This window comes from Diabrotica undecimpunctata, chromosome 1 (genome assembly GCF_040954645.1).
Source record: "Diabrotica undecimpunctata isolate CICGRU chromosome 1, icDiaUnde3, whole genome shotgun sequence".
Classification (NCBI taxonomy): domain Eukaryota; kingdom Metazoa; phylum Arthropoda; class Insecta; order Coleoptera; family Chrysomelidae; genus Diabrotica; species Diabrotica undecimpunctata.
In genome coordinates, this window is record NC_092803.1 from 172,802,060 (window position 1) to 172,826,980 (window position 24,921).

The 24,921-nt window shown below is 32.8% G+C and overlaps 1 protein-coding gene across 2 annotated transcripts in view; it reads left to right on the forward strand.

The window, feature by feature from the left end:
- The window catches only part of LOC140432577 (senecionine N-oxygenase-like), a 133,003-nt gene that overhangs the window by 72,361 nt on the left and 35,721 nt on the right, over positions 1–24,921 (forward strand). Inside the window, exon 1 of one of the 2 annotated variants that reach the window (XM_072520576.1) lies at positions 21,328–21,346. The exons of the other annotated variant lie outside the window; for it this stretch is intronic. The gene's annotated coding sequence lies outside the window, so the exon portion shown is untranslated. Of the gene's footprint in view, positions 1–21,327; positions 21,347–24,921 lie in introns of those variants that run through there. 2 annotated transcript variants of the gene reach the window in all.

The following is a 24,921-nucleotide window of genomic DNA, read 5'->3' on the forward strand; positions in this document are numbered from 1 at the left end:
GACTGCCAGGGTCACCAATGAGGAAGTGCTGAGAAGGATGGATCCAGACAAAAAATTGTTGAGAACAATAAAAGTACGCAAAACTGCATACCTTGGACATATACTGAGGAATGATAAATATAATCTTCTGCAGGTCATCATGCAGGGTAGAGTCGATGGCAAAAAGGAAATAGGTAGAAAGAGGAAGTCATGGCTGCAAAATATTCGAGACTGGACAAACATGATTGTAGACGAATTATTCCACGTTGCAAGACAGAAATACTTTTAGAAATGTGGTCGCTAACCTCCGTTAAAGGAGACGGCATAGAAAGAAGAAGATTTAGTATAATGTTAGATTATAATTCAGTATAATTAGACCTATAATAACATACACTGCGGAGACAAGACCTAATACATCTAAAACGAGAAGACTACTAGCAACAACAGAAATGAAAATACTCCGAATATCAGGGAAAAGTCTGTTGGATAGGAAGAGAAGCGAAAACATAAGAAGAACATGCAATATAGAAGACATAAATGGATGGGTGACAAAACCGAAATAGAAGTGGAACGAACACATTAGTAGAATGGCAGAGGATAGGAATATACGAATAGTACGAGATAAGTTACCAAATGGACGAAGAAGTATTGGCAGACCAAGAAAAAGATTGTGCGATAATTTAAACAATTTAATAGGCTAATATTAAAGAAGATACAGTCTTTAAAGCCTACATATAAGAAGGAAGAAGAAGTATAATGTATTATGCATAACCTAATGCTTCTAAAAGAATATACATTTCAAAAACGACTTACCTGAAAAGTGATGTTTAGCTCTTCGACTTCCGCAACGACAAGCAAGACACTTAAATGGCATTTTACTAACATATTAAGTAAAAGACCCTCTAAAATTTAAAATAAAACTTGCTTGTCACCTAAAATATGCAAACACAATGTCACTTAGTAAAAAATGGTGGATTTCGAGCAACTCTATTTATTATACGTCATTGACATAGACATACTTTCACCCATCCTTACAAACTAGTAATGGTTGTTTTTTAAGTTGAAATAAAATAAAGTCATAACATTTTGTTTAAAAAAAATTATTGTATTTATAGTTCCAAGAAAAGACTACTACTATCCGAATTTCTTCTCAACGGGTGGCGTTTATGAGGGTTACTTACTTCACTGTATCGTGTTCGGACATGTCATTTATAAAATTTCGGCCCAGGATTCGGCTACGTCGGTTCCGTCTTTGTTGGCCAGAGTATTGTGTTTGTTGGCGAGCCACAAATCTTCGAGGGTACATCGATGAGGACAATTTTTGCATGTAAGAAGATGTTCCATATTCTGTGTTTCTCCACAGTCACAGTTCACATCATTTTGGTCTATTTCTGCCCATTTTGCCATGTTTGATTTTACTCCCGTTGACTCCCGTTCTTATCATATTCATAGTTTTCCACGTTTTAAAGTCTTGGGACTGGCCGTCCATTGAACCTGGCGAAGAGGAAAATACAGGTAAAAATGCAGGAAAATACAGGAAAATACAGGTTTATGAGGGTAAAAATTATGTGGTAAAAATTAAAACATTAAAAAAATCTACATTTAATGTCACTATATAATTAAATAATTACAAATTGCTCCCAATTATATGATTTTTTTTCTAATAGGGGTCGTTTTCACCCCTAAAAAATTAAAAGCAACGAACGGCACAAGTCCAATTTTTAAGCGGAGGGTAAGTATAACCTTAATCCAAATTTTTATGCAAATCGGTAGAAACAAGGTCGATGATATTGTTTTAATTATAACTAATCTAGGTGGTGAGATTTAGGGGTTAAACTGTGATGAAATTTTAAATTATGTTGTTTAATGTTAACTGACATTCATTTACTTCATTAAAAGAATATTTGAATCAATTATCCGCTTTAATTTATGTATATGATTTTTTTCTAACAGGGGTAGTTTTCACCGTAAAAAATAAAAACAACTAGCGGTAAAGTCCAAAAGTGAACTGAAGGGTAAGTACTTAAAACCTAAATCCATAAATTTATATATAGAATAAAAATATATAATTTTATAAAAATATGGTTGAAATATACCTACTAGTATTTGCCCTGTTATTCGGGAGATATTATTTTGTGTTAATGTTAGTTAATCATAGGTGAATAAAATTCTACTGAAAACATCGGAAAATTACAAGTAGGTAATAGAATACTTTTATAATTTATTTTATTTAAGTTATAAATGAATTAGCCACAACAAATTGTAACATAAATTAGCTGATAAAAGGTTATTAAATATTATTTATCATGTAACACGTCTAATCACGTTTGATAATATTTTATAAATATAGATTTACTTTTTCGCAAATATTGTTCATATTGTTAATGTAAACTTATTTATTTTAGAATTGATATTACTTTGTAAGATTTTCTTAATTGGTTATCCCTTGATCGAATCCCTTTATTAATTGCGATGATTTCCGTCTTTACGAGACATACCTCAAAGAACTAAAATACGAGTCTATATATATATATATATATATATATATATATATATATATATATATATATATATATATATATATATATATACAGTGTGGCGCACCGAAAACGAAACAGAGGCATTTACTGGCAGATGATTCCTTTTTTGAAAAAACGCTCGGAACCGTCGATTTTGTTTTCGAGGGGGACACAAAATTGGCATAAAACCACTTTAACATTTGCAGCCCCTTAAGCGGGGGTGGCATCATCCCTAAAATCTTAAATAAAAAGGGGGGTTGAATGATCCATTATTTGAAAGGTCTTTCAACTCCCTTTATAATGATGTAAAATTCGTGTATTCATTTCAGTAGTTTTGGAGATTTATTGATTTAAAGTTTAAAGTAGACTTTAATAGGTACATCAAATTAGTTTGTACTTCTTTCAGAAGAAATTTGAGTAAAAGCATTTTCTTGATAAGCAAATGCTATGCTTTTATTTACTACGCTCATGGTTTATTAATAATAAAAATAGCAATTGAAGTGTCCTTTGTGACAAAAAAAGTTGTTTCTTGAAGAAAGATAAGTAGAGAATGCCACGTGATTATTTTAAATACGAAATAGTACATTAGTTTGCGATTGATTTGACCAATCTTTGTTGTTAAAATATCATTTATTGCTTTATACATAAATTAACCATGGTATATTCCACGGCAGAAAGGGTTGAAATTATTGAAATATTTTTCGGAAATAATCAGTGCGCTAATAGAACAGCACAAATTTTTAATGAGCGACATGAGAACAATAATGTGCACCGAAAATATGTTCTAGAACTTGTAGCTAAATTTCGGGAAACTGGATCAGTCGCCAATAAAAAACGTAATATTGAAAATCCTATAAGGAACGAAGCAACAGAAGTGGGGGTTTTAGGGCAAGTTATTGTAGATCCTACATTAAGTACCCGCAAATTGCAAACTTCGTGTGGTGTTAGTCGACGTACTATCCAACGGATTCTAAAGGCCCATAATTTTCATCCGTATAAAATTCACCTTGTACAAGAACTTAATGAAGACGATTTTGATAAGCGATTAGAATTTTGTGAAGTTATGAGTGAACGAATTACAAACGATGAACAATTTTTATTTAACATTTGCTTTTCCGACGAATGTTCCTTTTTTTTAAATCGCGAAGTAAATCGTCATAATTGTCGATATTGGTCGGACTCTAATCCCAGAATTTACCATGAGGTACACACACAGCAGCCACAAAAATTAAATGTTTGGGCTGGCATTTTTGGCGATCATTTGGTTGGTCCTTTTTTCTTACCTGGAAATTTGACTGGTGAAATGTATTTGGAATTACTGCAAAATGCCATAGATCCTGCGCTAACAGATATAATTGAAAATCAGAATGATGGTCAATACGTTGAGAATATGTTGATGTTCCAACAGGATGGTGTCCCACCACATTACGCATTAAGAGTTCGGCATTATTTAGATCAGACCTTTCCAGGTCAATGGATTGGTAGAAGAGGTGCCGTTGAATGGCCCCCAAGATCGCCAGATTTATCACCTTTGGATTTCGTTTTGTGGGGTTACTTAAAAAGCAAAATCTATGCTACTCAGCCAACATCCTTAGAAGATTTACGACAAAGAATTGTGAATGAGTGCCATCAAATTACTCCTCAAATATTGCAAAATGTCCGGCAACGTTTTCAGCAAAATCTTTATTATTGCATGGAAAGTAATGGTAGTCATTTTCAACATTTACTCGGCTGACAGGTCAGTTCATTCTTTATTTTTTAACAACTTTGCTGCTATGTATTGATCTCCTCTTACGATGATGTATTTAAACTTTAAATTAATAAATCTCCAAAACTACTGAATTGAAGTACATGAATTTTACATCATTGTAAAGGGAGTAGAAAGACCTTTTAAATGATGGATCATTCGACCCCCCTTTCCATTTAAGATTTTAGGGATGGTGCCACCCCCGCTTAGGGGGCTGCAAATGTTAATGTGATTTTATGCCAATTTTGTTTCCCCCTCGATAACAAAATCGACGGGTCCAAGCGTTTTTTTTAAAGGAATCATCTGCCAGTAAATGCATCTGTTTCGTTTTCGGTGCGCCACCTATATATATATATATATATATATATATATATATATATATATATATATATATATATATATATATATATATATATTGTATAGGAGACGACATATATATATATATATATATATATATATATATATATATATATGTCGTATATATATATATATATATATATATATATATTGTATAGGAGACGACACAACAAGAAACGACAAACAGAAATGGCGTAGGGGTGATAGTAAAAAAGGAAATAGCTAAAGCAGTAATAGGATTTACGCCCATATCAGACAGAGTTATGCTATTGCAAATTAACTCAAGTCCCTCTAATATAAACATCATTCAGTTCTACGCACCGACATCAGAATCCACTGAAAGAGAAATAGAAAATTTCTATCAGACTCTAGAAGACTCTCTAAAACTGACCAAACAACATGAACTTACTATTATCATGGGCGATTTCAATGCCAAAATAGGACAAGGTACAGTCGAGAATGTCGTGGGGTCATATGGTCTTGGCGTAAGCAACGAAAGAGGAGAAAGATAGATCCAATTCTGCCATGGAAAGCACCCGATGATACCCCGGTGATCACCTCAACAAAAACATATCCAGACGCAGACGTCCTTTCAGATCATAGTCTATTGGTTGCAAATATCAACATACGACTCAAAATAATTCATTATAAAATAAGGCCCAAGATGGATATAAGACTACTAAAAGAAAATGACATCCAGAAAAAAGTAAAAACAGATATTAATAAGAATTTTGATAAGAAAATAGTTTAAGAAGACACTACTAGAGGCGTAGAAGAACAGTGGAACGAAATTAAGACATCTATTATCACAATTTCGCATGAATATCTAAAATCAAAAAGAAAAAAGAAGCAAGAATGGATGACAGATGAAATATTGCAGATGATGGAAGAGCGAAGAAAATTAAAAGGTAGAAATGACAACGAATACAAAAAGTAGCATAAGACTATACTAAAGAAGATAAAAGGAGCAAAAGAAGCATGGCTGACGAAGAAATGTACAGAAATGTAAACACTACAACGCAAACATGACGATTTCCATATGCACAAAACAATTAAAGAGGTACAGAACACCAGAAAACAACGCAATACAGTCATTGTATTGCGTCTATGACTACCATTGAAGATAAATTACGAAGATGGAAAAAAGATATGCAAGAATTATTCGAAGATGCAGCACGAAGTCCTATTGAAATAAGCAATCCCTACGGCTCAGACATAATAAACGAAGAAGTAACTATGGCCATTAAGCGGATTAAAGATGGGAAATCGCCAGAACCTGATGCATGGTGCATGGTAAAATTTTAAAGCTATTAGAGGCACACCAAATCACAGCTCTTACGAAACTATTCAACAACATCTACGAGACTGGTTATTTACCAAAAGGCTGGCTGCTATCAATATTTATTCCACTTTCTAAAAAGGTCAACGCTAGAAAATGTGAAGAACATAGATGTGAAGTTCAATTTGGATTCAGAGCAGGACTCGGAACGAGGGAAGCACTTTTTAGTTTGCAAGTTCTAATACAGAGAGCCAGAGATGTCAACTGCGATGTGTATACATGTTTCATTGATTCCGAGAAGGCATTTGATAAGGTCCCACATGGGAAACTAATCGATATCCTGAAAACATCAGGACTTAATGGTAAGTGATAAGTTTGATCTCAAACTTATATCTCAAACAAAAAGCAACAGTTCCATTAGAAAATGAACTGTCCAAAATCTTCACAGTCGAAAAAGGAGTTGGACAAGGTTACATATTGTCACCGGCATTATTTAACATATACTTTAAAAACATCTTTAAAGCGGCCTTGGACGAATCAGAAGGTGGGATTGCTGTAAATGGCCAACTTATAAACAATATTAGATATGCAGACGATACAGTGTTGCTGGCAGATAGAAAGTGCGCAGGGCTCTAAAGGATGATGGATAATTCAGATTGGATGGAGATTCAATTTGGATTCAGAGCAGGACTCGGAAGGAGGGAAGCACTTTTTAGTTTGCAAGTTCTAATACAGAGAGCCAGGGATGTCAACTGCGATGTGTATGCATGTTTCATTGATTTCGAGAGGGCATTTGATAAAGTCCCACATGGGAAACTAATCGATATCCTGAAAACATCAGGACTTAATGGTAAGTGATAAGTTTGATCTCAAACTTATATCTCAAACAAAAAGCAACAGTTCCATTAGAAAATGAACTGTCCAAAATCTTCACAGTCGAAAAAGGAGTTGGACAAGGTTACATATTGTCACCGTCATTATTTAACATATACTTTAAAAACATCTTTAAAGCGGCCTTGGACGAATCAGAAGGTGGGATTGCTGTAAATGGCCAACTTATAAACAATATTAGATATGCAGACGATACAGTGTTGCTGGCAGATAGAAAGTGCGCAGGGCTCTAAAGGATGATGGATAATTCAGATTGGATGGAGATTCAATTTGGATTCAGAGCAGGACTCGGAAGAAGGGAAGCACTTTTTAGTTCGCAATTTCTAATACAGAGAGCCAGGGATGTCAACTGCGATGTGTATGCATATTTCATTGATTTCGAGGAGGCATTTGATAAAGTCCCGCATGGGAAACTAATCGATATCCTGAAAACATCAGGACTTAATGGTGAGTGATAAGTTTGATCTCAAACTTATATCTTCAACAAAAAGCAACAGTTCCATTAGAAAATGAACTGTCCAAAATCTTCACAGTCGAAAAAGGAGTTGGACAGTGTTACATATTGTCACCGGCATTATTTAACATATACTCTAAAAACATCTTTAAAGCGGCCTTGGACGAATCAGAAGGTGGGATTGCTGTAAATGGCCAACTTATAAACAATATTAGATATGCAGACGATACAGTGTTGCTGGCAGATAGAAAGTTCGCAGGGCTCTAAAGGATGATAGATAACGTTGTAGAAACATGTAACAAATAGGGCCTAAAACTAAATTGAAAGAAGACAACAATAATGATCATTAGTAAGAACACCAACATAAACGCCCAAATTATAATAGGCGATACACCGTTAGAAGGAGTGGCAAAAATATGCTATTTGGGCTGCAATATTAAGGATACTTGGGATCACAGCTTGTAGAATTTACAAATTCTTTGAAATATATATTGAAATGTATTGAAATCCCCTCGTATTTGCTAAAGCAATCGAAGAATATTTTGGTGTATTTCATTTCCCATTCGTACGTATTAGAACACCGAATTCTTCCAATTCATCTTTACGTCGCCGAAGTTAATGTAAACCATTTTATAGTTTGTTTATATTTCACAAGATGCGTATTTTGTCGGTATTCTTTGATCGAAGCCTCTTTTAAGATATTCTGCATTTCAAATAAATATTCCAGTTTATATGTTTTGTTTATACCAAGATTGTGCGAATGAATTTTAAAAGTAAGTGTTCACTCTCGGTAAAGCCGGCTGCTGTTAAAGGCGAGTTTAGTTTTGTTGGAGTCCGAATTTAGCATCAAATTCGTAATGTTTTGTGTTTTTAGATTTTTCTCGTGGGAAATTGTGTAGTATAGTAGCAGTTTTATGTGCAGTTAATAGAGGTTTGCAACTAAGTCGGTGTTGAACGGACATGTGGCAGTTAAGCTGGTCAAAACCGGTGAATTTGTGGAAATTTAACCTCTGTAATATGGCAGATTAGGAAAGAGTAACCACTATTTTGTCAAATATTTAAGTGATTTGCGCCGTGTACCAGAGTATTGAAGATATTTCCAGTGTTGTAAAAAGCTGCGTATAGGGTGTGTCCAATGTGCCGGTGATTTTGTTCGAACCTCATTTTTATTTGTCTTTGGTCGTCTTTCCAGACCAGTTGAAGCAGTCCTTGTTTGTATAGCAGAAATTCCAGTATAATTCCAGTTCAACCCTCAGAAACTTTAGTGCTATTTTTAGTGAAATCAGGTAACTTTTTGTGTTTTCCCTTTGAAGTAACGACAGACATTTTTTAAAAAATAATAATTGCTTTCATAATTTAAATAATAAATAATAAAATTAAAGGTTTTAATAAATAATATTGTAAATCTTAGGGTGTGGCTTATGCTGTCATCTTAATGTTCACTGTTAAATTAAATGTTGACATATGACAGCTAAATTCATATTTTTGTGATATTTGCTTGTTTTGGTTTTAAAAAGGTTGATCTTTATAAATAGTTGTATTTAAAAAGATAATTCTTTACTTGTAATAATTTTTTATTTGCCACAGTTTATAGCCCAGTAACATTTGTAAGTTATGTAGCAATTCCCATTTATAAACGAATAGGACACATGTAAGTTTTTCTTTGTTATTTTTGGTATAAATTTTTGTAACTAATTATATCATATATATTTTGTACCATTTGATATTTTGTAAGTGTTTGTGTTGAGACAGTAATAAATGTTTAATTTATCTCTCTGAACCATTTTGTTTATTTTAGAAAAGTCTCCTAACCCCTGTTTGTGTTCTTTATTTTAGGAAAGAAGGGCCTTTTTTCCTTTTTTCCAGCAACATTAGGATTATTCGAAGCGACGTCCTTATTTCAAATAGCTAGAGGTGTTTTTTGTTGTTTTTTGTTAACCCTTTGATCTAGGAGAGTTATGTTCGCACAGTATCGTTTATTTTGCTTGCCCTATCTCCACTCCCAGTAGTTTCTGTCCTCAGTTTTCGAACCCCCTATAATTATACCCTATTTGGTAGGAAAATATATCGTTACAAGCTACAAAATAAAAACTCGTACAGCTTGTCAAATTTAAGGTGATACTTGACAAATTTGTCCACTTGCGTAGAAAATTAAGTGAGAACGCATTCGGAGGAAAAGAGATACATAATGCGCTCGGTCTCTTCGCCTGGTTGGTACACTCCATACTACAAGTTTACAGAGAGTGACCTTATTTATTAATGGAACTTCTATGATATGTATATATATTGTATGTTATTTTGACGTTTTAATTTTTCCTTCGGAAATTTTTCTCAAAATACAAAATATTTTGTTTTTGTTACTTGGTAGAAAAATTCTTCTAATAAATATATTTTATTTGACTCATTAATATTGACCATTCAGTCATGTTGAAGCGGCAGTTTTTTCGAACACTTTTATAAATGTCTCGTTCTGTAATTTTATAAACGGAATATTGGCAGAGGTGAAAGCTTTACATTTGCGTTACAGTAAACTGTATAAGAATAAAAGAACAGTAGTTCTAAATTTTAGTAAGTCATAAATATTTTTATTTCTTTACAATAGAATAATACCAGCCCCGGTGGGATGGCTGTCAACATCCGGTATTTAGGTACTAAACTGTATAACTTTATTAACTTTCCCGAATATTTTATTTTTGTAAGGAGATTTTGTAGAAATATATCCTATAAAATATATCTCAAATAGTGACTGAGTTGTTAATATGAATAAGTCAGATAAAATAAAATTATTAGAAGAGTTTTTTTACCAAGTATCAAAAACAAAATTTCTTTAATTTATTGGTATTTCGTATTTTGAGTTAACGATTTCCAAAGTGGAACTCGAAACTTCAAAATAAACTTATTTTAAACTAAAATTGTGGCCTATTCCCAATAAAAATAGTAAATTACAATATTATGCCATAAGAAAATAGATTAAGAATAATTTTTATTTTAAATAAAAACACACACACACACAAGCGTACAACCCAGCTCCTACGGAGATATGTGTGTTAACCATTCCTTCATTTCGTCTTTTCTACACTCCTTAGTGGGACATTTTTGCACTTGGACATTGTGGTATGATGGATTGTCTATAACCAATACACTACGGGCTGGTATATTAGGAATAAGTTTTTCATGAATCCATTTTTTATAATTATTATAGATCATTTCGCTATGATACTCCAGACTTCGTATCAGATTTAATTGTCAAACATGCGTTTTTTATGAACCGGCGTGAACAATAATCAGCCTTTTCCCTTTGGACACTGGCTTGTGCAAACCTTCGGTGGTATTGTCTCCCCAGTATCTGTCATGGGTATGAGAGGAATGAATATAAGTTTCATCCATGTAAATTATGGGCCGATTTTTTTCCCTATATTGTTTAATATTTCTTCCGGAGCACTTGTATATCGGGTTTTCCATTCGGATTTTCCTGTTATTCTTCGCTTTCTTCCATCGAAATCCCATATCTCTCATCACTTTTCCCAAAGTTTCATGCGACCCTGTATAAATATTGTCTTCATTATTTTTTTTTGTTATATGTCGCAATGTAGGAACTCGTTTTTCCGTGACATAATAATTTATTATTATACGCCGAAGTAAACCTTTGTCAAAATCGCCCAAGTTGGATTTTGGGGCAGATCTCATTCTTTTGTTAGGCGTCGAAAATGATGTAGAAGCACCTTCTTCTGTATTTTTTATTTCACGAGAGATCCGTTTTATAGTGGCTATACTTATTCCCGTTGCTAAGGAAGCACGCTCTTGAACTTTTTTAAAATCTTTAACATGCGGATTTTGCATCGCTTCTCTCTGCATAAAAATAATTACATTTGCTATTATCTCCCTCGTTTGTCCAGACAAGACTTTGCCTTCTAATTTTAAATGAAAATCCATGTTTATAATTTAAAATACTTAACAATAATTATTTAAAAAGTAAAATCTATTGTAATACGATATTTCTTTAACACACAGTAACTTTAAACATAAGTAAAATAAAAAAAACTTTGTCGCAGACTATACAACTACCTTGCACTTCGAAGGGCCAAGAAATAATAAGGACGGATTGTGTTATGGTCGAATGCGCATCGTGGGTGGAGCCTAATTTCAAATCGGCCAAGTATCACGTTAAATTTGACAAGCAATACCTATCGAAAATGCCAGAAGCTCTTTTAACAGCCTTGAAAAAATTCTTTGCAACTTATCTTTAAGTATCAATATACGCATAAGAATTCTTAGATGTTCCGTCTTTAATGTCCTCCTCTATGGAGTAGAAAGCTGGAGCCTTACAGGAGATGCCATAAAACGATTAGAATCACTTGAAATGTGGTACTACCGTCGTATGTTGTAAGCTACGCCATAGGCTACGAAAAGACAAAGAAATTAATATCACTGTAAAAAATTGGCTTACTTCAGCCACATCATTCGTAATAATAAATACTGACTTTTACAATTGATTCTACAAGGCAATATTAAGGGTAAGAGAGGCCCTGGACTTAGGCGTATATCCTGGCTGGCTAATCTTAGGACTGGTCTAACGTCAACTGATTTATTTCGAGCTGCTGTGTGGGTCAATGTGGTCGCCAACATCTCTAGAAGATAGGCACATTTAAAAGAAGAAGACTATATTTATATCCTGTATATGTTATTGTTTATTTACCTTATTTGATTACTTTTTCTGATTATTCGATTTTATTCCCAACCTTACTTAAGAAGTCTCTTCAATTTAGTAAGTTAAATATTAGTGAGTAGATAGATAGATATATTAGACTATTTTTTGTAGTGTCAAGGGTTATTTTATCTAATTGTTACGAATTGAAATATCAATTCTTTATTATTTATTTACACCTACCTACCTTAACACATTTTGAACTGAACTAGCAGATTTTTATGTTCTTTCTAATACCTGGTTGATACATTAATCGAAAAGCCTCTGTAACGGTTCATGTAAATAAATTGGTTTCGAAAATAGCATTGTATCTGAAATCGTGTACAAGAGAATGTGAAATTAATTCAAGAAAACAACACCGTGTGCGCATTTCCGAGTTCGTATATCAAATTATCGCTGAATCTGACAATAACACCTGCTAGGCGTGCGAGGTGCAATACATGCTTACTCCCTACAGGACGTTGTTGCCACACTCTAAATAAAAGTATGAATTTATATATTTTATTTACGATCAGGTTTCTACGTTTACAAAGCCTTTATATATGTTTTTAAAAGATATTAATGTTGTGCCTATATTGAAAGTGTAGCATAGTTTATTTAAACAATATAGAAAGTTTAGAGAAGCAAGTTGTTTTACGAATTGAATTTATCTTTTAAATAAGTACTGTGATCTGCCTGAACAGCGAACATCAGTGAAAAACGTTTAAAGTAGTTGAAACTAGCTACGTAATCAGGTGTAGAAACCTTTATATTACATGAAAATCATGGTTAATTTTAAAATTGTAATGACACTAGGTCGATTACAATAGTAAAATAACAGTTGCAATACCATATAAACACTCCACAAGAGGGTCACTTGATAATTGTACTGGTCAACAAGTCGATACAACTAATAACCTAAAAGATTAAGACAGCCCTTGGTAAAATTCTTGTATAAATACTTAGGTACCAATACACTACAGTCAGTAGAAGATAGCGAGTATTTGTATGAACAAATAAAGCTACATATTCATAATGCAGCAAAAACATTAGGTAAACTTGACAATGGAAAAATTCGGAACCCGGAATGGTTTGAGGATGTCAATTTGTTAGTAGAAGTCAAAAACAGATCGTTTGCAATTTGCCTTAGAACGCAAGACGATGAAGATCGAAGACAATATGTTAGATTAAATAGAGAAGTCAAAGGAGAAGTAATAAAAAAGAAAAATCAGTGGTGGGAGATAAAATGTTAACATCCAGACAAACAGATGGGCGGTACCAAAATGGCAGAGATCTGGAAATTTACCAAGAATTTAAGAAGAGACACAACTGAGAAAGGTAATATACAAATAATAAATCTCCAAATTTGGAAAGTGCAATATGACTGAAAATGTACAAGAATTCGCATGGAAACAACAATAATTTGCAACAGAAAATACAACGTAGATCAAATCAAAGGCTTAGGATATATTCCTATTGAGCTTGTAAAATATGGTCCAGATATGATTGTCGAGCTTATCACTAAACTGTTTTTCTTCTTAGGAGAAGAAATACCTAACGAGTGGAATTTGGTACTTATTGTATTGGATTAATCTGACGTGTTCAATAGGAAGACTATATAGAAATCTACTCAAAGCAAGAATAGAAGAACGCGTGAAAGAAATTGAAGAACAAAGTAGTTTCCGAGCTGGAATAAGCCTTGATCTAAATACCTATCATGTTTCTGTTGACTTGGAGAAAGCTTATGATAATGTCCACCTAATAAAACTATTTGAAGTTTTAAGAAATAGCAACTTCAATCAAGTATATGTGAAAGCTAATTATAATATTTATATAAATAACATAGCAGTGGTAAAAGTGGGCATAAGGACATCATAATTCTTTAAAGTGAATAAAGGGTTGAGACAGGGTTGCTGCTTACCCCCAATTCTATTTAAAATGTACAATCAGGAGGCACTAGATATCTGGGTCAGTAAGGGTTACAGGATAGTTATAGACATGGAGCAAGATACTCTGTACTCATACTATTTGCAGATGATCAAGTAGTTATAGCCAATGATAAGGGAAATATCTTATTTATGATAAGTAGACTTCGGCAAATATGCATATTGCATATTTTGCATATTGTGCATATTTTATGCAAATATTTCATATTTTGACATATTTGTATAAAAGTTTGCATAAAGTGCATAAAAGTTCAGATTTTTATACTGTATTTGAAAATTTTTAAACATACCAATTTATTTCAATTCTTGTATAAAATTTTGTAGTCATTTTAATCAAGAAATGATCTAAGTACGTAATCTCTACAGGTACAAAACATTTACAATTTCAAAGAAGATCAATTTAAGTAGCCCTCAACATTCTTAAAAAGTCTCGGTCACTGAGGCATTCAGTTATTGGATAATCGCTAAGGGTTCGCTTATTTGCATTTTATAATCTAATCCCCAAATCTATCTACAATTTATTGTATCTTAACAGCAGGTAAACGGCTAATAGTTTTGTTCCTAATTTAGGGATTTTCCAAAATCTCCCAGTTTATTGAATTAGGTACCTAAACATTTCTAATTTGAAAAATCGGTAAGATAGTTTCGAAACAAATAAAATATTTTCTGTCTTTTTCATTTTCAATTTCTAATTTGATGCTCAGATTTGTAAATCATTTTTGTTTTGATATTCAAAGCGTAAACACTCGTTGTGCGTAACAAAAAGGAAGATTGTGATTTTATAATGCCTAAAACAACCAGTGCTTCAACTTGGATTAAACCTTATAAAGAGCTGTCTATGGATATGGGAAAAATCTACTGTTCAGTCTATGGCAAAATTGTAAGTATCTAATATTTTCTATTAAATATCTAATATTTCATACATACAGGGTGTTTCCAAACACCCTGTATGTATGCTGAAACGAGAAGCTGCTACGTTTGGTCTATATATAAATGAAAGTAAAACAAAATATATGGAGTGCACAAAATCGAATGAACATGAGAATCTGAAGGTAGACAACCATACCTACAAATATGCCTCCACTTTTCCCTACCTAGGCTCAATAATAAATGACAACAACAACATCAGTCAAGAAATACAAGCACGGATTCTTAGCGGTAATAAGTGCTTTTATGCATACAAAGACTTAATGAAAAGTAAGTTACTGAATCGTGAGTCTAAGCTGAGAATCTACAAAACAGTAATTAGACCAGTGGTCACATATGGATGTGAAACGTGGACCCTCTCAACCACTGATGAAAATCAACTGAGAATATTTGAGCGCAAAATACTAAGGAAGATATTTGGACCAACCCAATGCAGCGATAGTTCGTGGAGAATTAAAATGAACCACGAGCTGGATGAACTAATGCAGAGCGCAGATATTGTCAGATTTGTAAAATCACAAAGACTAAACTGGCTTGGTCACCTAGAAAGAATGCCAGATAATCGAGCTGTAAAAGTAGTTCAGAGATGGAAGCCCCAAGGAAACAGAACAAGAGGAAGGCCCCGTAAAAGATGGATAGACGACGTAGAGAGGGATCTTAAAACCATGAACATCAGGCAGTGGCCAAGGAAAGTATCCGACAGGGCAGAATGGAAGAACATTGTTAAGCAGGCCAAGACTCACAAAGGGTTGTAGCGCCATTAGAGGAAGAAGAAGAAGAGGGTGTTTCCAAATGACACTTACAACGTTTGACTGTAGATACTTCTCGAATAATTGAACAAAACGATATAGTTAATGAGGGGTCAAACTTATTTACTTTTCGAGATACAGGGTGTTAAAATTAAAAAAAATTAAATTCTTTTAGTTAATAACAACAATAACTTTAAAACCAATAAACGTATTTACTTGAAATTTAGTACTCGTAGGTTGTTTTTAAATGAAAAATAGCTTCCTTTAGTGAGAAAAAATTGTCCATGGTACAATACAATGGTGTGTATTTAGAAAAATTTTTCACCTTTACTTTTTTTTATGAAGTCAGCTATTCTAAAACACAATTATTTTTATTGTAATTGAATTAACAAAAAAAAAACTTTTGTTGAATTTTAAAATAAGTTATATGATGTACTAATGGTTAGTAACAAAAACTAATTTGTGGATTAATACTGCATTTAAAACACTTAGCGAGTGTTTTTTTTCCAAACCAGTTATTTGATTAACCAAAAACACCTTGTATATTTTTATATTTTAAAGGTTGGGTTAAAATAAAGGTTTTTATTTTTATTTATAGATAGCATGTGAGAAGAAATTTCAGATAGACCAACATGTGAGAATTGCTTCACACATTGCAAAAAAAGGAAAAATAGGAGGAAAACATCAAACTTCAATGGCTAAATGTTTCCAATCTACTTCAAAAAAATTAGATGAGCAAGAAACTTTTAATGAAGACTTGTGTCGCGCATTAGTGTCTGCAAACATACCGCTTTCAAAATTAGCAAATGTAAATTTTAGTTCGTTTCTAAAAAAATATTGCAAACTTAATGTTCCAAGTGATCGATCTCTAAGAAGAAATAATGTGAACGGGCTATACTCGTCGGTGTTAATTAATATTAAGGAAGAAATTGCAGATAATTATTTTTACATATCTGTAAACGAAACCACTGATTCCTCAGGAAAGTATATTGCTCATTTATTGATTGGTGTTCTTAAAGAAGAACACCTTATCAAAATCTCATCTTATTTCATGTCAGCAACTTGAGAAAACAAATGCTTTAACAATTTCGCGTTTTATACAAGAAACATTAGCAACTTTTTTTCTTCCGACAACTATTCCTTCTAATAAATTACTGCTTATTTTATCGGATGCTGCTCCTTATATGGTGAAAGCAGGACAAAATTTAAAAATATTTTTCCCAGATTTAATACATGTTACTTGTGTAGCGCATGGATTAAACAGAGTTGCAGAGGAAATACGAAAAAAGTTTCCTCTTGTAAATACCATGATATCCAGTGTCAAAAAAGTATTTCTTAAATCTCCTATAAGAATTCAACTTTATAAAGAAATGCTACCTAACATTCCTCTTCCACCACAACCTATTTTAATGCGATGGGGAACATGGTTAGAAGCAGCTAATTTTTATGCAGATCATTTTGTTAAAATAAAGAACATAATTGATACGTTAACAGATGAAAGTTCCCAATCTCTTATGGATTCTAAACAAACTTTTCAGAGTAACTTGATTCAACAAGAACTTTCATTTATAAAATCAAATTTTAGTTTTGTTCAAAAAACAATTACTCAGTTAGAATCACCAAAACTGTCATTGTTCGAAAGTACAGCATTAATAAAAGAATTTGCGTCATGTTATCGGAACGTTAGAGGTAAGATTGGAAAAGATATTTTAAAAAAATTTGAAGCTACTATGGAAAAAAATAAAGGTTACCATATTCTTTCTGAAGTAGTCAGTGTTCTAGCTGGAAATATTTCGGAAACAATTAATTTAGAACCAAATGTTTTGGTTAGTTTGAAAAATGCTCCCGTTACATCAGTTGATGTTGAACGAAGTTTGTCCATATATAAATATATGTACTCAGACAGAAGCCACAAGTTTTTGTTAGAAAATTTTGAACACCACTTGGTCATTTATTGTTACCATAATTCTAAATAAGTTTATTCATACTTCAAAATGATGTAGTTACTTAAAATAAATGTAAATCTTAATGAATAGTAGGAAATATTTAGTTATGTACACTTTTTTTTTTAAATAAAATTGTTACTATTTTACGATTTTTTTTATTTATTTGTATGCAAATTTTGTAAAATATTTGCATATTTTCGGGTAAACACGTGCATATTTATGCGCATATTTTCTACATTTTTATTTGCATATTTGCCGAAGTCTAATGATAAGGAAACTACTGAAGAAATGTTCAAAGTGGGATTTGAAAATAAATTTTCAAAACACTGAATATCTATGCATTGGAGAATCGCCATCTGACATTGAAATAAAAGGCCATAAAATCAGAACATATTATACAGGAATATAGGGTAAAATGAGGAGAGACGGACCAGGAGGATAATCGATCCGCTAGGTATACCTGACCACGTTTGGCAATAGGACAAGTCGATCCTACTCTGTTGTTTAACGTTAGTTGCTAGAGAGTCGCCAATTGTAACGCATCGTCGCGTACTTGTAGGATTGTTATTTACGATAATTTAAACTGTCGCGTGTAATAATTTTATTTGTTTCTTAAATGTCATTATAAAAAGTAACAACTACTGCTGTAGTCTGCTGGTTTTCGAGAATATCTCCATCTGTCCTCTTATTTGAGGATAGTGAGACTAGTATGTTTTATTTCAGGATTATGCCTAATAAATATATTCGCAAACAAAATACACCTACGAGAGCTAAGTGGACATTTAGGGAACTAAGTGATGCCATAGATGCTGCAAAGAATCGTGATATAGATATTTATGAAGCTTTTAAAGCATTTGGAATAGGCAGAACGACTTTCAAACGTCGACTAAAAACAAAAAATATGGATAAGATGAATCTATTGAGTCCAGATTATTCTTCAGGAACTACTGTTAAAGCTGAAATTGTTAGCCATATAAAAAACTACAAAAAGTAGACTTTGCACCAACTATAACTGAACTAAGAATCACGGCCTTTAATTTAGCTCAGCGATTGGGGATTCCAAATAAATTTAATGTAGAAGAAGGTAAATTTTTAAATTAATAAATCTGATCCTAGGAGTTACTTATTGTATAATTTTAAGTAAAGCTGGTAAAACATGGTTAGAACTCTTTTTAAAAGGAAGACTTGAAATTTGAATTAGAAAAGCTGAGAATATCTCAACTGCACGAGCTTTAGGAATGTCCAAAGAAATAGTCGATAACTACTTTTCTGATCTCGAGAGAATTATGGCCGAGAAATAATTTTTATGATTACTTGGACACATATTTAATACTGACGAAACAGGATTTCGACTGAATACAAGAGCTGGTCAAGTTCTAGCCGAAAAAGGTTCGAAAAGTGTTCCTAGCGTAAGCCCTGAGGAAAAAGGTGAAACGATCAGTGTAATAGCTTGCTGTAGTGCAGAAGGGATTTTCTTGTCCCCATATTGCATTTTTGAGGGGAACAATAAAAAAGACGAGTGTCATTATGGTATTCCACCGGGTTCTAAGATTAGGGTGTAGGAAAAATCAGCATACGTTAACAGTTTTCTTAGAATGGTTACAAACACACTTTTTGCCGAGAAAGCATCGAGGTAAAACATTAATATTAGATGGCCACACATATCATACAAACAACCTGGATTTACTGGAATTTGCAGACCAAAAAGAAATAATTTTATTTTGTTTACCATCCCACACAATATATTAACAACGACCTCTGGATCGTGCTTTTTTAAGTCACTTTAAAGCAACTTTTATGTTGAATGTCGGTTTATGGTACAAACAGTGTTCTAAAACGCCTTCAGTTTGGTATACTCTTAGGTCGGGCATGAGCAAATTCAGCAAATGATCAAAATGCGGGTTCTGCATTTAAATTAACGGGAATTTATCTGTTTAATCCGTTAATAATCCCAGAATAAGCATTTTTGACACACACCTCATCAGAAACAAAGACAATGAATTTTCCTTAGATTAGAATCCCCTCAAGCGGGTCCCTCTGGAATTAACGGTAAAATAACCTTGCACGGTAGCCCAAACAAGTGATCAATTATTACTGATGAAAATATAACTCCCGAAAAGATTATTGATGAGGTAAAATTTGTGCCTGTATTGTCAACAGCAGTAGAGGTCGCAAAAAATAACTGGAGAGATTATTGCTAAACACTTTATTTAAATGAAGAAGGATGCACTGATTAAAAAAAGCTCAAAACCTATAAAAACCAAAAAGTAAAAGAAAGCCAAGCGAATCGTCGAAAGTGGTGATAAACACATGAGTTGCGTTAAAAATGAGTGTGTTGGGTGCAAGAAGGACTATCGCCAAACGTGCAAAAAAAATGACTGGTTACAATGTATTTTTTGTAAGCACTGGTTATTTGAAACTTGTACTGTCTTGGCTAATCTCGGTAACATGTGCGGAAAGTCCCTTGCTATTAAAAAGAAAAAGGTTTAGCTTTGTCCATCTCTCCTACTCCTAGTGGTCTATCTTGCCTTCACAGTGGAGGAGAGATGGACCGATAACATGACAATGCATTATATTTTTTTTTAGATTTAAGGATTATTATTTCTAGTTTTTACTTATATCAAAACAAATAGCAATGCTAAGTTATATTATACATTTTTTTTAGATTCTGATCTTTATTTAATAAAAAAACAGACTTCAGTTTTCTAAAATGTGGTCCATCTCTCCTTCCTTAACCTTACATATCTAGGAGGCATTATATCTTGTGCAGAAACGTCTGACAGATATATAGAGAGTAGAATATTGAGAGGGAAAGCGGTAATCCAAAGACTAATTTCAATACTTTGGTCGACAAAAAGGGGAAATCAAATGATCAATATCTAGGTCCATTACAACGCATAGCTGAGTGTTGGCCATTTGTGAAAAAACTGTAAAAAAAAGAAACCTCAAGAGAGACTTGAGGTTGAGATGAGGTTTTTCTTTTACAAAGACATCCAAATGCAGGCCAAAACAACACTAATATAAACTGATTATGTAGGCGTTAAAAGTACATTTATTGACGTTTCAATTTCCACTTCGGAAATCGTTTGTATTTTGAGAACGGCATTTTCTATAGAATTAATTTGTTTTTTTTTGTTTATTTTCTTATTTAACTCAATTAAATTAATGAGTATAGGTTTTTGAAACGATTCGCGTACGGTCCTGATATCTCAGTCTATCGCCAAACTACCACACCAGCTACCAGTGACCCGATAAGAGCGGCATCGCTGCGCGCTGTAAGACTAACACTGCATTCTAACTCTGGATTCTACTATAGATAGAAAGTATTTTTCACATTTAGCCGAATGCCCTTTTATTACTAAAATGTTCTAGCAAAGCCTACTTTTGTCGGATTTTTTTTTAGGATAACTCACTAATAAATAGAAAAATTTGAATTTCTTCTATAAAATACATAAAAATATTTGAATTTCTCCTATAAAATATCCAACTACAAAACACTGTCATTAAGATAATTTTTTTTTTGTTTTGGCTAACTCAAACAAATACAAAAATAATCACATATTAACTGGGAGCCCGATTACATATCACCGATAAAGGGAAATAACGCTGTCATAATTGGTCGTAACAGCGCTGTATAGAGTTCAGATCAATGCTTTTTTACCCCCTGTGAACTGATCAACTAACAGCGAAATTTTTATCGTACGACTGCACAAATTCTTAGAAATGAAAGTAAAATTATACGAGGCACGTGAAAAAATCGATAAGATCATACATGTCATTTGAAACTAAAGAAGAAGAAGGTGGTGATTACTTTGCAGTCAGTTGCTTAGGAGAGATATTGCGGCGCCTACTCTTCTTCTTCTTTTAGGTTTGTAATTTAGTATTTGTTTAGTTGTTCGACTTTTGTCTATTTTGTTTATACAGGCTATCCAGAAACTCTCCTGATAAACGGAAACTGTGGATTCCTCAGATAATTTTAAGACAATTTATTCCAATTTATCTACTCCGAAAATGCTTCTTTATGGAGCTAGAGCTCTTTGAAAATGGCGCCTTGTAATTAGTTTTTTTTATACCTCCAGAACGCTTCTAGGTAGAAAAATAAAAACTAGTATCATTATTTATCATCTAGAGTTGAATCGATTCCATTAATTGCGAATTTCTAGTACCAGTCATAGGCGTCCGTTTTGGGTAGGTCAACGGTTATTTTAATGCATAACTTTTTGTCTTTAACTTTTAAGCATTCGTTATACTAGAATATTAAATTTTCAGGTATTCTAGTACTAAAAGTTACTGTTACTTAAAGTCGATAAGATACACCACTTTCTAGAAAAATCGATTTGAAAATTTTTCATTTTTTCGTCGTGAAAGTTACATTGTAGGTACGTTAATTAATTTTATAAATTATCTTTTGTTTCAATAAATGCAGTACACAGTGGAATACAGTATACAGTAGAATAGTTTACACTATTCGTAAAAAAAGTTTGGGAAAAGAAGCAAAAAATCAAATCGAAACAAAAGTTTTAGTTTGTCAGAAAAGTTTCTGGACACCCTATATAAGTGTATTTAAAGCAAATCTACTGGCTACCATACTTTCTCTACTGGCTATTATGAATTGTATCCTATAAGTTGTATTATTTTTTCTCTATAGTAAAATGCTGAGGCGGGCGTCACTGAAGTAGCGATACGAAATAGCGTATTTCGTGGCGCTACGTAACGAGTCCATTTACGTGACGAGAATAGTCGGTTCTGCAACGTGTCGATGTTTTCAATTTTATTAAGATCTATAGCAAACAAGAATATTAACTAACAGCAGTTTTATGTAATTCTTAAATGGTACTTATTTATTTTGTTCTTTGTAATTCTATCGAATGACATCAAACACAACCCCTCACTTTACTTCTCTTTCTTGATATGTCAATATTCGTTACTTTTACCTCTCAAATTACTTCTGTTGCTGCGTTAGTTATGTTATTTTTGAGTTTTTCCTTTTAGGTATCGTATAGTATAAGAGTTATCCTGTTCTAAAGATGCATTTAAATTAATGCACACCCAAACGAACAAACGAAAGCACGAATTCGTAAGTGTTTGTTTGACCATTTGTTCCCTACAAAGTAGGAACATTTACATTGTAGCGGACGTTCGCATTCGTTGATGATCCGTCCGCAATGTCGGATACCTAAAGTACATTCGTTCAGCATTCCCAACTGTCAACAAACGCACGTGTTGATATTCGCCCTCTCATTCGTCAAGAGGCTATTAAATATAATATAATTTATTGCCTTAAGCCAGACGGATTCTCATTTTACAGGTCCAAACTTGCCAGTCTGTTTAAATTCAAATTGTGGCGTGTCCGTTTTTAAGTTAATATATTGTTTGTTATATGTTATAGTTATTGTTAAGTTATTTACTGGTCGTGTTATTTTTTAGAGTTTAGTTTAAGGTGTTTAGTATTAAGTTTTATAGTATGTAGTGAACTTTTAGTATCCAAAAACAAAGTATTTGTTAATCAAAAGTAAAAATAGCTTGCGGTAATCACTTTAATAAAGGTAAGACAAACTAATATTTTAATTTATTGATGTTTTGATTGATTAAAAAGTTTTATTTCCTTTTTAGTCCATTTATTCACGGTTTTTGCTGTAATTATTAAAGAACCGCTTGTATTGACATGAAATTTGGCATATACATAGCTAACGGCAAAGAAAAAAAGTGATATTGTGCCGATGTGTGCTTTTGCCATGGGGGTGAGTTTCACCCCTTCCCGAGTGTGAAAAAACATGCGTTCAAAATAAGTCCAGAATTGATTAAACTGACTAATTCTAAGCAACTTTTATTTTATACAGTTTTTACACAGTAAATACTTATCGAGTTATTTGCGAGTAAATATGATCATTTTTGAATAAAAAAAAACCAAGTTTTTAGACGGTTTTCTGCAAAAAAAAAGACCAGTAAAGGGACATTTTGACATGAAAACGAAGGAAATGATTATAAATATATTTAAAACGGAAATACAGGACAACCCTACAATGTCGAAAAGTGCGATTTTCATTATATGTAGTAGCAGATAACACAGGTGTTGATATTGTTTCTCCATTATTTATTTTAGAGTGCGCATTTTCACTTTATTTAACAAATATTGTTACTTTATATTTATTGTAGGCGTGTGTCGTAATGTGGTTCATGAATATAAAATTTCGGTAACATTGTCGACACCAAAATCAGTTGAGCATCGTAAAAGTATTGTTAACTCGCTGGATGAATTTGACAGAGAAGCAATAAGAAGAATAATCCATCAATTCTTTTTTCGAAATGAAATACCCACAATAGACAAAGTTCTGAGGGTTGTTAATGAAGATCTGATTTTGTCTAACTTCAAAAGAACTACGATTTTTAAAATTATTGAAAGAAATAAATTTTAAGTTTCAACGTCGTCAGCGAAACAGCATTTTGATGGACAGAGACGAAATTGTCTTGTACAGACGAGAATTTCTGATAAAAATTAAGTCCTACAGAAATGAAAACTGCAAAATTTACTACTTAGACGAGACTTACGGGGTAAAAAAATCCTGCAGGTAAATGTTTATGTGCTTTTTCACTTCAAGTAAGTTAAAATAATAAAATTTTTAGGAAATGGAAAAAGACTAATAATCTGTCACATTGGCAGTGAAGATGGGTTTGATCCAGAAGGGCTGTGGGTGAATAAAAAAAAAGTGGGAACTACCATGAAGAGATAAACGGGAAATCTTTCAACGCGTCATTCCATAAAATTGGAAAAAATTCCAATTACTGCATCTAGAAAAGCTGACATCCAAGCGTGGCTGAAATAAAAAAATATATGGTTTGAGGACTCCATGTTAAAAGTGCAACTGCTGGCTATCGTTAAGGAACATAAAGGACAATATAATAAATATCTAATTGATGAGAGGGCAAAAAGCCAAAACAAAGTAGTCTTAAGGCTGCCACCATACCATTGTGAGTTCAATCCGATTGAGCTCATCTGAGCAGAAGTAAAAAATTATGTAGCAGCCAAAAACACTACTTTTAAATTTGCAGATATGAAAAATATTTTTTATGATGCAATAAATAATATTAATCCAACTACGTGGCAGAAATTTGTGCAACACGTTCAACAAAAAGTCGAGTCCAAAATGTGGAAGTTGGACAATATAATAGAGAACCATATCGAACTCATAATAATAAATCCAGACGAAGACAGCAGCACATGTAGCTCCTCAGACTCTGAGTAATTTAAATGGTATGTTTTTATGCTTTGATAAACTTATGACAATGCTACTTTATTCAAAATGTTCACTTTGTTATGTTACTCTCAGTTAATGAATATTTTATTTTAGCACATTTGTCTTCAATTGAACATTAAATTTTGCTCACAATGATTAAATTTAAAAAAATTCTTACACTATTATAATAGTTTCAAAAGTTAATATT